Consider the following 13,241-nt stretch of genomic DNA (forward strand, 5'->3'; position numbering starts at 1 on the left):
TGTTAGATTTCTTTTGAAAAAGCTTATTCAACTTAAGGTCAAAAGACTTTGGCAAATTTGTTCATTTTGTAAAAGAAAATTATGTTTATGTATTGTTAAATGACCAGGCTGTGTGAAAAATTTATATTGGTTGGTCCTCCCTTCCACGTTTTCCTGAATTCCAGTAAGTACCACGTATCAAAACTAATTGTCGACGGGGCGTTAAACTCTAATCTTCCTTCCTTGCTTACTTCCTTCACAAACCTGGGTACGTTGACAAATACTTCAAAATATCTGTTTACCAACGTTTCTCTTACTTCAAAAGAAGCGGAAGTAACGTTAGATAAGGAACACTCGAACAAAAACAATCTCTACGAAAACTTCAAGGGGTAACACTAGTACAGGATAAAGGCAAACAAATGGGTACACAGACATTCTGTAGTCTTCCAGATTACATAGAAGTCACGTATATTATGTGCTGGCTTTTAAGGCGGATTAATTACCTGCCTCTTGGGCAATTCGTCCTATTATAATGAAGAGCATCTACACAGAAACTCTTAACGGAAATGTTTTAGGTTATTTTGTATTATAATACGATTATTGTAAGTCATTTCACGGTATTGTTCTTAAATAAAATCGACATCTTTGACTTTTTTCCACATATGTGGCGTTGGTGAAGTACAACTTCTCGTGATTAATTAGAATATTTAAATTATCTATTGTTACTTCATCAAAATTTGCCCTCTTGCACTCTACTAGCAGTTTGTTTGACAGACACGTGGCACTGTATATTACTGTTCAAGTTGCAGTCATAAACGTATTTGTAGCAAAAGAAAATGTTTAGTGTAACATGATGAGTAAAATAAAATGAAATTTGTATAAGCCCTGCGTGAACTAAAGAATATATGTAAATCTCATCTATGTACTATGAATTACATACTGATAACATTCAACTATACACTAACATACATACCTGGAAAATGGTCAGGCAGAAAGTTTACAGGGCATATACACCACCCACAACTACAAAAATCTAATTTCTGTATCATTTGTTTGAAATAGGTATTTTACTATCCAGAAGGCTGGAAGCACGTGTAACGTTAGGGGTGATAATTAGTGACTTGATATAGTTATATAAAACATCTTCATCAATGCTGTGTCTCACACAGCTGGAAGTTGGTGACCCAACACACGATGTTCTTAACCTCCCGTCTCCGTTGTTCCCAGTCTTCTGCATCTCGGAGTATATGTCTCAACGTTTGTTTGTTTTCTCCTTCATCCTGTCCATCTATGGTGTCGGTAGTCTTCCCTACAATGTCTTCCCTTCAGCCTTATCATACACAATCATCTTTTTTCTAGAAATAATGCCGTCGCCGCGCTACGTGACCAGAGAACTGCACCATTCGCGGGTAACAAGTACTGGACAGTCTCTTCTCCAACCGCAATTCTTGAAGGATTGACTTGTTGGTTCGTTCATCCATGATATTCCGTCCTATTCCTCCTTTAAGACCACATGACAATAGCATAAATTTTTTTGCGATCCCCTTTAGTTATTGTCCAAGTTTCAGTCGAATAAATGAAAACTGTTAGATATTAGGGGTTTCAGTATTCCCAATTTAGTATATCTGGTTAGGGATCGATCTTCCAAAATCAATGTCAGCTTCGATGTAGCATCCCTTTCCACGACAAGTCTGTGCCATATTTGTTTTGTAAAGCCACCAACTTTCTGAATCCGTAAGCCCTGGTAGAAAATGGGATTTACTTCCTCTTATTCTGATCGTACACCAGACTACGTCTTGTTCACTGACAACAATAGTTTCTCACTTTCTCGTTTAAACGTATTAACCTGAACTCGAAGAAGTTTTTAACAAGTTCATTGTTTGTATTTCCCGTATTAATTACTACGAGTAATAAGGCTATGTGGATACAAGGGACTTCATATGAGTTGTTAAGTAAGACTATAAAGAAAAATGTACAAACTGTGAAAACGATGTACTACTTATGCAAATTAAATTACCAGAATAGTATACACTAATTCCATATCTTAGTGCAGAACGTAAGAAACTATCCCCAAGGTTTTTTTGGTATACGCTACTACATAACCATCTACAGGGTATTTCACAGTTCATTTCATACACCTCTAGATTTTGCAGAGGGGACTTAACAGACCAAGTTTTACATAACAACACATGTTCGGAAACGTCAGCCAACGACGCTACAGAGCGGCAAAATTATAGGCGCCGGCACCTGTAAATATATGTCTATATTGGGTGATTCCTTGTGTGGTGTCGATAGCTACGATGCCACGGCGTAGGTGCAAGTGCTTAGGTTAGCACTACGACACCGACACCAACGACAGCGCCCTCTAGCCGGCGCTGTGGAGCTCTACGAACGCCGTTCCGGATTCAGCCCATTTGATGCCGAGCAAACGACCAACCAACATTGCTCTATTTTCATAGTGGGCGAGCCACTACAGATTTTGCCTTTGTAATTTTTGTGAGCTGTGATGGATCCGGCTTTGCACCTACGTGCTCTTCAGTGCAAAGTTACGTTTGTCATTGACTAATATTCTCTATTAAATGTTCTGTAAAGTTAAAAGCAGTATCCAGATTTTTACCTCACCTTCTCCTGCTCACTTCGTACATTCGACCTACCCTTCTGTTTATAGGAGCAGACCCACGCGCCGCCTTCCAGGCGGGATACAAGACCTTGTACATTTTCAAACTGTCTAGGATGATGGAAAAGGATAAATGTATCAGTTTGAGATACTGGTCCGTGGACCGGAAACGAACGGGTCGAAAGTTATAAGCGAAAACTTTTCTCATACCTCCTCTAATATTTCTGGCTTTCCAGCCATGACATTCAGGTACAAGAAGCTCTTCTTAGAACAGTTGAAAATGCAGCAGAATCAAAATGACCTACAGTGGTGTGAGGTACCAGACGCAGATGGTTTGTTCGGTAGGGGAATAGTGAGAACGACTGGCTAAATTGTGGTCCTTCTGCGCGATTAGCTGCCGCATTCGGAACTTGCGGGCCAAAATGATAATCTTTTGTTATTAATATTAGACAACCTAAGCAGCGTATTTAGTTGCATTTAAAATAAAATCATGTCTCAATAGCGTGCTATCATTCCTTTATTTCGCAAGTATTAATGACCAGCAGAATAATAAACAACAGGTAAACGAAAAGGGAGACGTGCACTTCGGTGATCTTCGGATTGCTTCTAACTTAGGAGTTCGGCTGTAAGATCGCAGCTGGTTTGGCAGTGTCGGAGGACATACATGTTGTCCGCCGCGGTCGGTATCAGTTAAGACTTTATTAGTAATATATGGTTATGTGGACATGTAGTTGAGAACAGTGTGAAAGCAATTACGGAAATACGGAGTTCATTATTCTGCAGAAGAATGGAAATTATTTGTCACTCTAAGTTAGAATGTAACTGTGCAGTTTCTCGTGTTCCGCCAATAAAAAGCGAGTGGCATAATAATTGGAAATTTGATAATTCACATAGTATCAGTTCCACGCTAAGAATTCCTTCCAGCCTCAAGAAAACGGATTACCTACGCGCTGTTATCTGCGCGGGGGACAACAACTATAGAAGTCTGCAGGTTGGTGAACTTTTATTAGAACGTATGCATTCCACTTACGGCGGTGGGAGCAAATACGCACCTCATGTGTACCGCAATCTTAGTACAAATAAATCAGTGACATGTCATCTGTGGTAACACAGAGGGGATATGAAGGAGATGAATTGTAGAGGGAAGGGGTTTATCATACACACGTATGCCTGTCTCCTTTCCAACTTGCCTTACTCAAACAGTGGAAGACATATGCTGGAACTGCTGTTACGAAAATTGTAGGTTAGGCGACTTCCGGAGGTGGTGGTATGGAACAAAAAAAGAAAAAAAGTCCAGTAAATGGGCTCTAAACTGCGCACCTGAGGAGCTCTGAGTTGCTGTTCATCTTCGCTACTATAAAACACATCTCTTCTTCTGAATAAGCGATCATAGCTCTTAAGGCATGCACTTTAGAGGCCATGTTTACTAGAGTTTTAGTTTTGGTCCATACTACCACCTCTGAAAGTTGCCTATCCTACAATTTTGCAACAACAGTACCAGTATGTGTATTCTGGAACGGTTTTCGCTTATAACTTTCGATTCGTTCGTTTCCGTTACAGGAATACTTACCTCAGCCGGCCACTGTGACCGAGCGGTTCTAGGCGCTACAGTCTGGAACTGCGCGACCGCTACGGTCGCAGGTTCGAATTCTGCATCGGGCATGGATGTGTGTGATGTCCTTAGGTTAGTTAGGTTTAAGTAGTTCTAAGTTCTAGGGGACTGATGACCTCAGAAGTTAAGTCCCATAGCGCTCAGAGCCATTTGAACCATTTTTTGAACTTACCTCAAATTGACACGTTTATCCTTTTCAATCACCCTAGAAAGTTTGTAACGTCATCGTGGAAACACCCTGCCTATGCAAACATTTACAGTCGCCGACGCCCATAGGTTTGACATTCTGTAGCACCGTTGGATGACGTTTCCGGAAATGGGTTCCTAGGTAAAACTTGATCTACTAACTCCCCTATATAAACTCTGTAAATATGTAACACGGTCTGTGAAACACCGTGTATTAATAATAGACTATCATTCATTTTAAACAAGCAGTTATCAAAAATGTGTTAAATATTACATTTAGTACGACTTGAGAATATCCTTAAGCGAGACTGAATGAGAAAAATGTTTCAATGACAGTGATCTTCATATTTGTATTTCCTTTGCACAAACATACCAGGTAATTTTGGTACCCCATATTTTCGTAACAGACTGTAGTCTCTTGGTTTATAATACGGTACCCCCTTAGCAGTTTTCTCTTCGAATCATCAACGTTCGCCTGTGAAACACATCCCCCTACAATCCCCGAGCAGATCGAAAGAAAACAAACCTGGAATTGAATCTTCCGCAGCGGGGAATTCCGACGGGGGTGCGCTAGCAGGGTGCGGAAGGATGTATGAACCTGCCATTCAAAGCAAAATAAAGGACCATTCATGGCCTGATGAATTTACTGAGCCATCGGAGACTGTTGCTAACTAAAGCGCGCCTGATCAGTAAGTCCGTACAAGTTTCATTTTGTTGTTATTGATGCCTCAATTACTGATGAGGATGAAATTCTTCATTTGCAGAGAGCATTAACATTTTCATTGGAATGAAAACAGTTAGCTTTTATCCATAATGAACCATTCGACAGTAACTTTCTCGCAGAGTACACTCACGTTCAGAATATAGAGATCACCTTGAACGACTACAAATAGGATTTTCATATTCACAGGACATGTACATTAGTATGTTCGGGAGAAATGGTTATCATTTTGAACATGTCAGCCCGCGGCTTCGAGGTCAACATCGACATCAAGGCTCAAAATGTGCCTGCGACTTTCGTTCTCGCAATAAATCGAAGGTAATGAATTTGTGTGATTCGAGCAGACGTGCAGGATGCCTTGCAGAAGTATGCGCGAAACGTATCGTCAAATCAGTGAGTTCGAAAGACTGGGCATTATTGGGTAAAGAGAATGGTATGCGTCCATCCAGGAAACTGCTGTTTGTGTGGGACGGAGTGTAACGGCAGTGCAACTGGTGTGTGCAGAGTGGTTCATAGAAGGCAGTAGAACACGACGAAATGGGTCAGATCGCACCACCCAGACCTTACCCCCACCACCCCAACCCGAGCAGATCGACACCTCATCCGAGTGGGATTGCAGATCCTGGCGCAACAGTGCAACACATCGCACACTACCAGGGATTCAGTCCGTCGCCATTTATTACGGCAAGGGTTACGTGCACGTCATCCACTTCCCTGCCTACCTTTGACTAATGTGCAGAAACATGCTAGATGCAATGGTGTATGGAACGACACCACTGGGGACATGAACGGCATCAGGTAGCGTTTACGGACGAACCCAGGTCCTGTTTGTTTGAAAATGATGGCCCTGAGCGGTGCGCGGCTCTCTGTCATGTTCATAGGCTCCTCATCTTGTTTTGTGGTTCGGTCGCCTGGGTTTGTTTTAATTCCATTTACTGGCGTCACTAGGTTTCCTTGCCTGTGAGTGGCAGCAGCACCGCTTATCGATAAGGCCATGATGTCTCTGGAGCGACCGCGAGTATTTCCGGGTCGCCATCTGTCGGCAGTTCAGTTGGGGACGGAGCGCAGTGCGGTGTGGTCTGTCAGTACTCGCCGACCTCTGGTCACATACACATCAACTGTCCGACGGAAGGAGATTGGAGCGGGAACGACCGTTGGTTGGTCGTTCGGTCGGTCGTCTCATCGGGAGACGTGTATTTAGTCTTTTGACCGATTCTGGGCCTCGTCAGTTGGTCATCTTGCCGGACGTGGGTCGGTTCCTTCCATGGAGGCAAGAATAAGGGGAGATGGCGCTACGTATCACAGCCGTACTACGTCTTGAAGCCATGGGGGCGTTGCTCGCTGCCATGACACTCTGACCAAAACATTGCCAGTGTGCTATAGCGCTGCGTGTATTACAGTCGCTAATTGCACCATATACGCATGTAACGTCATCAGACTCGTTGTTTCAAAGTTTTTGTTTAAAATAAAATCTCGTAAAGGTGAAATTCCGCATTTCTTCTGATTAAAAATAGTTTTTAATGTAATATTGCGAATAGCTAGTCTTCAATGTAAACGATACAATTTTGTTAATTCAGTAATAAACGTGTAACACCAACTAAATAATAGAAACTGAAAACTAAGTTAGCTATACCCTCCCTCCAAAGCCCCATAAATACATCTTGTTTGTAATACGTACTGGGACATTTCAGTTACGTTACACTACTGGGAAACACTGTTCATTACCACCAATATTTACTGAAATACGGTACATAGAATGGCAAATCCACACAGTGTCCTGTTTAGGCCTATACTTTACGCCAGTTAATGTAGTGTTAGCTTTTAATTTGGTACATGATGAAGACAAAGTGAGTTACTCAACACTTAGATTATCGACGACGTACGTATTATACTGAAACGTGAACTTGAAAACTAAGAATTTAATTCTTTGAATTAACATACCTTTTGCTAATGTTTTGGGTGTGTAGGGAAAACTGATGGTACAGCATTTTCTCGGAGCCTTACTGTTGAAAGGGAAGTTCGGTCCATGTCCTCTTCTCGGAAATGCTGAGAACATATAGTGCTCCATTTAGACGCACGCCAATTCTTCCTCCTCACGGCATTCTCCCACAGAGCTTTCAGACTTTCATTTTTAGGAAATCTAAAATCATACAGGAGAAAAACACGCTATAGTACAAGTACCGATGTAGCACTCGTTCATTCACAATGAAGTTGTAAAATCACACTTAATGAGACAACTTATACGTGAAATGTTATTCCCTTCGATTTCGCATCACAATCAGAACGATTCGTACATCCGAACACCACACAAGTCACCATAATAGAGCAAAATCCTTCCTAAAGCGAGCGACAAGCCTATGCACACAAGCTTACAGCAGTAATGTTTTGGTCGGATTGAGATGGCTACCCTCGGCTTCACATGGCTTCGCAGCTGTGACGTCACGGAGTCTCCCTCTATTCTTACCTCCATGGTTCCTTCCTTCTGCAGAGATGTCGTGGCCAATGGGCAAGAGTTACCTCTGCATGGGTGGATCCCAGCCAGTGTGCCCGGGTTGCCGTGTCTCCGAGTTCCGGACATCGAGTTGAGTCGGGTTGGGTTGGAGCTGCAGTGAAGTCCGGACAGCCAAGACTCGCCCGACCCTTGCCGACACTCATAACTTGAGTGGGGTCGACATTGGTTGGTCGTTCGGTCGGTCGTCTTATCGGACGACGTATATTTGGTCGTCGACCGCTAATGGAAACTCTCCCTCTCTCTCTCTCTCTCTCTCTCTCTCTCTCTCTCTCTCTCTCTCTGTGTGTGTGTGTGTGTGTGTGTGTGTGTGTGTGTGTGACTTGTCACTTCTCTTTGTTGTTCGACGGTGATTGGTTTTAGGATTGTCGGAGTTCTTGGTGCAAGTGTTTACGTGGAACTGTGTAGCTTCTGTGGTTTCCGCTGAGTAGATGAACGCTGTCTGCGTACTGGAGCAGCGATCATCCTCGCTGACATTTTCGGTTGTCGTCCCGTTGGTCGGGTTGAAGGGAATTGATTAGGTTGTTGGTTGGTTCTTCAGCCGTCCGTAGGTCGTGCTGCCTCCCGATTATATGGTGTCACGCTTAGCTGCCTGCCTCAACTAAACTGTTGTTAGAGTTTCCTCCCCAGGCCGACCCTTGGAACACTTCTGAGCACCACTGGTCTGTTGTTTTGGATTGTGATCTTCTTTTAGTCTCAAGTACTGTGCGAGGCCTTCAGCCGTGTATTAATTTTGTCTGTTCTATGTTGAGTATATGACCTTCAGCGGAACCTTATGTGAAGTAATTTAAGATTAGCCCTTCAGCCGTGTTTTATTTAAAATTCTTGTTTGCTCTGTATTTAGGCCTTCAGTCGCGTTTGTTTTAAAATTTGTGGCTTTCAGCCGTAATGTGTAAATTCCTGTCTGTAAGGTTTCTCCTTAATTGTTTTGAATTCTTAAAATGGCCTTCAGTAATACTGTGTAAATGTTTATCTTCAGGTTTGTCTTTAATTACTTTCAATAATTGTTTGGGCCTTCAGCCGTTAAATTTTTTCAAGTTTTCCTAAGATGGTTTTCTGTTGCATTGTGTAAATGCTTGTCTTTAAAGGTTCCCCTCTATTATGTTGAAATATTATTGTGCGTTCAGCCGAGGAAGTAATTAAAATTTTCCTTAATATGGTTTTCAGCCGAAATTTGTAAATCTTACCTTTTAAAGAATTTCCTTTGCTGGTCTGAAATATTATTTGGGTCTTTAGCCGAGAAGGTATTTTAATTTTTATTTAAGTAAGGCCTTCAGCGGTTGTCTAAATCCTGGTGTTTTAAAAGGAATTATTTAAACTTTATTATTGAGAAGTTACTTGGGTCCTCAGCCGTGAATTGATCCTTGTTGTTTTAAAGAGAAAACTGTGGTTTTACAGGAATAAAGTTATGTGTTCTTGTGTAACTAACAGTAACTGATCTTGGCCCCTTTCTACAACCTGATTCGCTCTGTCCCGCGAATCCAGATTTCATGCCCATTGTTGGTTCACCGCAGATAGGGGAGCGGCATCACAGTAACTGTATTCGCACACGACGGTCAGAACCAACTCAAGGCCTTACGGTGCGGGATGGTGTTGGGTGCAACCACGAATCACAGTTGGTGGTGTCCAGAGCGATGTGACCAGTGCGACGTACGTGAATATGCGACCCGCAGCCATACCCTTTCTGTACAACACCCTAGACGCCAATTTTCAGCGAGACAATGCAAAACCACGTGTTGCTGCACGAATACGAGCCTCCTTGGTGTCACAGGACATCAACCATTTGCCCTGGCCCGCCAGATCACCAGACTTGAAGCCAATCGAAAATGTGTGTGATATGGTGATACGATGGGTGCAGTGCTATGACCCATTGCCAACCACCACGACTGCAGCGTGGATAGCTATATCCAAGGACGCCATTCGCACCTTATACGCGTCGATACCATCACGAATGGAACAACTTATCAGGACCCACGCAGACCCTGTGCCTGCTAGGCAACAGGCACATGGTAAACCGAGGTGACTGAAAAGCTAGTCATTTCTGCAGAACATACTAATGTACATGTCCTCTGAATATGAACGTCCTATCTCCAGTCGTTCACGGTGTTCTTTTTTTCTGAAAGTGAGTGTAGTAATTTGCTTCTTTCTATTTCAGAGGATTATCACCGGCGTCCTAGAAAAATCCTGTTATGTATGAGTTCTGCGCTCATCAAGTTTACCTTCTATCGCATGTTGCCTCACAATAATTTGATTTCTGGTCTAGTTCCCCAAGCCAGTAGGACTACAGCGATATCTGGAAATATATAAGCCTATATTATTACCAAAAACATTTCAAATAAGAAATGCATTTAATGAAAATCAGGCACATGACTGTAGTTGTTTATGACACGACTCTTCAAACTCGAATTTCGTTTTCTGACTTGTTTCAGCAACAACTCTGGGCCTCTACTTCAAATATTGCGCCGGCCGTTGTGTCCGAGCAGTTCTAGGCGCTCCAGTCCGGAACCGCGCTTTTGCTACGGTCGCAGATTCGAATCCTGCCTCGGGCATGGATGTATGTGATGTCCTTAGGTTAGTTAGGTTTAAGTAGTTCTAAGTCTAGGGGACTGATGACCTCAGATGTTAAGTCCCATAGTGCTCAGAGCCATTTGAACCATTTTCAAATATTGCCTACAAGACAAAAATTTATTGTTGAAAATCATTTTACCACCATTTTTGAAATGTAAAATGCGAAATGAGCGTCGCGATCTGGTACTAAAATGTAAACATTGGCTGGGATATCCAATGCTGTCGGTAATGAAAAAGTATAATGCACCCAATTTGTGAATTCTTGTGAAGCATCGGCACACATCGGTATTAGACATCTGAACTACGATTGACAGCAAACAAAAAAGCGGAGTTTTACCATAACAACGAGTGAAATACCTCGCATGTCAATTACGACAGTAATCGAATATGATCTTTCCAAGCTAAGATCTTTCCAACTAAGACGTTACACTAGCATAATATCTCGATTCTTAAAGTAAAAAATAATGCAGGTAAAGATAAAAAATATTTAAATTGCCTGGAAAAATAAAATCGTGTGCCAAACTGGTTGTCAAATCCGGCTCTTTCACCTTTCGCCGGCCAATGCTGTAGCAGCTTTTCATTCCAGTCTCTAGTCACGATCCGCCCCTTCTGTGAAATTTGGAAAGTAGGAGAGAGAAAAGCTTCAGGGTGGGTCCCGAGCACGGTTTGAGTATCTTAGGCGGTACAGCATTAGCAACCAAAAGACAAAGGTTCCGTGTTGGAGCTCCGATGCAGCACTCAATTTCAGTCTACGAGAAAGTTTCAGATCACAGTACACTCCTCTGCAGAGTGAAAATTCATCTTTATTATTACTTATTGGAACACATTATGAGTTAATAAACTAACACTATGCAAAAGAAGCTGGGTGATATGTTCACCCATGTATTCCTGATGCCTGGTGACTTTTTGTGTTAAAGTGGTAACAATGTTAAAGGTTTTAGATAACAGACAATAATCCCACGATATTAGTTTCAACATGTTTAAACGCGTCTCAGCTGACTTTTGAACCCAACTGAGTCATCTGTTCCATATAAAACTGAGGCCAACCGTTTCTAGTTTTTCATGAACGACACCAAATTTGTATTGAGCGCAACACAGATGATTTTGAGCGAGTAAGAAGATAATCGATATCTTTTTTCTGTATTTTTTTGCGATATTATCTAATAAAATTTTGTAAAGAAGTTTGTGTTACCGTTCAGTAATATAATCTCATGTGACAGGCTACCTTTTGAAGCCTTGCCCCACATGTATTAGCGTTGCGGATGTTTCAGGAGAGGGCTATACAGCAGAGCACTACCATCCCTTTGCGTCACACACCATCTCCTTATCGCAGTGCATTGTGGGAGCCCAGGGGCACCGAAGTTATAGGTCCCTACATCGTCTATTCAGAGCCGCACGTCGTAACCGACGATGGCACAATGAAATATCTTACCGCGCTTTCAAAAGGCTTTGAGCGGAGATACAGCGAATGAGGATAGCAGTCGGCCCCAAGTGTTTATCTAGTAATGGAACCGTTTCTAGGATAAGCGGATTTATGAGCGCAGTAAACAGAGATCCTCCTGTCCATAACTTTTTCTCACATCTCGCACGACCTTATGTAGAAATTGACTTCCAAATACTTGCTACCTTATTTTAGGAACAGTTAGTTACCCATTCTATAGACTCCTTTCTATGATGTATCGTAACGGTTTAGAAAGATGCAGTTTACAGAATATTAACATCGATATTTAAATATGATGTACGCTAACCAAGTGGATAACACATAATTGGAAACAATATTTAGTTTATTTACACGAGTAAATATCTACAACTTTTGCCTTAAGCTAGCTACAAGATTCTAAACAAAAAATCGTCTATGTGATTGAAGAGAGAGATAGGTTCCAACGAAGACTGGCGTCATATCATCATTTAGTCGACGCGAGAGCGTTACGGATGGAGAGGTTTTTTATTAACACTGCAGGAGAAGAGTCGGGCTACATGTTATTTCGTCCAACATACGTCCTATGAAATGGTCACAACGAAAAAATTCTAGACATTTGAGATAGAACGGGGTTTTAACGATAGTCATTCCTCCCACGCGACTCCCAATAGAGGAAGATAGTAGTAGAAAAAGAAATAAGTTCACATATTGTCCTATATAACATAAAGTCTTATGAAATGGTCACAACCAGAAAAGGTCTGTAAGTTAAGGCCACTAAGGAATTGTAACGTCAATCATTCTTTCCACGTGCCTTTTACGAGTAGACTAAGATAGTGGTAGCAGAAAATATTAATTCACATTATATTCATCCTGTGATTCAAGCTCACTTTCTTCTCCTCCTTGCTTGCTTCCTTAATTTTAAACAGTCTTTATTTTAATAAGACACAAATTATTGTGTGGGTTATAGATGCAGACACGTTGTGTGTGGGTTGTGTCTTTGCTGAGTAATCGAATCATCCTTGGTCCCAGGTTCGAAACCCGGCATATGTTAAATTTTGATTAATAATCAGCATAGGTAGCGGAATACTTCCGGCGTAGGCAGTCACCCTCATTCTGCCAACAGCCTTGTCAAAGACGGCGGAGGAGCGGACAGAAGTTCAGGGAACTCTCTTGTCCTTGGTGTGTGAAACTGCCCCTAAAGGGGGAAGAATTAGCAATGATCAACGTGAAACGTCCCCTTAGAAAAATTATACATGACTGTGCTTAAACTGACACACAATATTTTGTTAGCGCAACGCAATCTGACTTTCAAAATTCCCTACAAAAGAATGGCCCTGACTAACATTAAACTATACCTTTCACAAATCACTTACCTCACAAAAATCTTCGCTGCTCAAGCTACTGCAATACAGCGAGCGCCACTACTGCCAGCTAAATAAAAGATTCAAACTATGGAAGGCACTAACTACTGATAGGGATAGTTAGCAAATGAAAGATATTAATAGAGAACAAACAATGTATTTACCTTGATATCATCATATATAAATATAGCAGTTCATGACAAATTTCGAAACTCCGCCATCTCCCTCCCCACATCCACCACTGCTGGCGGCTCACCTCCAACTGCGC

The sequence above is a fragment of the Schistocerca americana genome, chromosome 6, assembly GCF_021461395.2.
Source record: "Schistocerca americana isolate TAMUIC-IGC-003095 chromosome 6, iqSchAmer2.1, whole genome shotgun sequence".
In the NCBI taxonomy this organism is placed as follows: domain Eukaryota; kingdom Metazoa; phylum Arthropoda; class Insecta; order Orthoptera; family Acrididae; genus Schistocerca; species Schistocerca americana.